This window comes from Lonchura striata, chromosome 7, assembly GCF_046129695.1.
Source record: "Lonchura striata isolate bLonStr1 chromosome 7, bLonStr1.mat, whole genome shotgun sequence".
NCBI classification, from domain to species: Eukaryota; Metazoa; Chordata; class Aves; order Passeriformes; family Estrildidae; genus Lonchura; species Lonchura striata.
This window is the reverse complement of record NC_134609.1, coordinates 27,484,120-27,484,804: the sequence shown is the minus strand read 5'-3', so window position 1 is coordinate 27,484,804 and position 685 is coordinate 27,484,120.

Sequence of the window (685 nt, the reverse complement as noted above, 5' to 3'; positions counted from 1 at the left end):
GGTTGTGTAAACTTTCTCCCTTTAATAAGAAGAGAATTTAAGCCAAAGCCCTTCCTACATAGCAGTGGTAGGCTCTGTTCTGGAGTACATTTGTGCTCTGCTTTCTGCCTGGCTGAATTGTGAGGATCAGAGCTATCAGGGGCCAGCAGCTGCAGCTGCAGGAGGTGCTGACTTCACTCTCTGTGCACAGCACACTCAGAGCAGCAGCAGCAGCATTGTGATGCTATCACTGTGTGGTACCAAGCAGTGATTTGATCTTACCCATGACCAACTCAGGTATGAAATATGTTTGCCTTGTGCTTAGAGCAGACCATGACTTCTCAAATTTCTACAATGAGCTTTATCCTGGTACAGCTTCTTAAAAAACCCCACACTGACTAGACAATGGATGATACTCCTGTTCTACTTGGCAGTACTGCAGGGTGTGTAAATGGTTTGGATAATGTCACTGAAGCATGAAGAATGGTCTCTCCATCCCAGATTCCTGCTGTGCAGTTTGAGGAGTCCTCAGAGGACATGCTGACCTTAATGGAACTTGCAGAACTCGTTTACCAAAGGTGGCTTAGAGTGAAAGCCTGGGAGTAATCCAGGGAGGCTGCAGAAACCTGTGATGGAGCCACTTCCACATTTTGCTTTAATTAATCCTGTTCAGATAAAAGACTCTGACCAAGTTTTCATTAAGCTC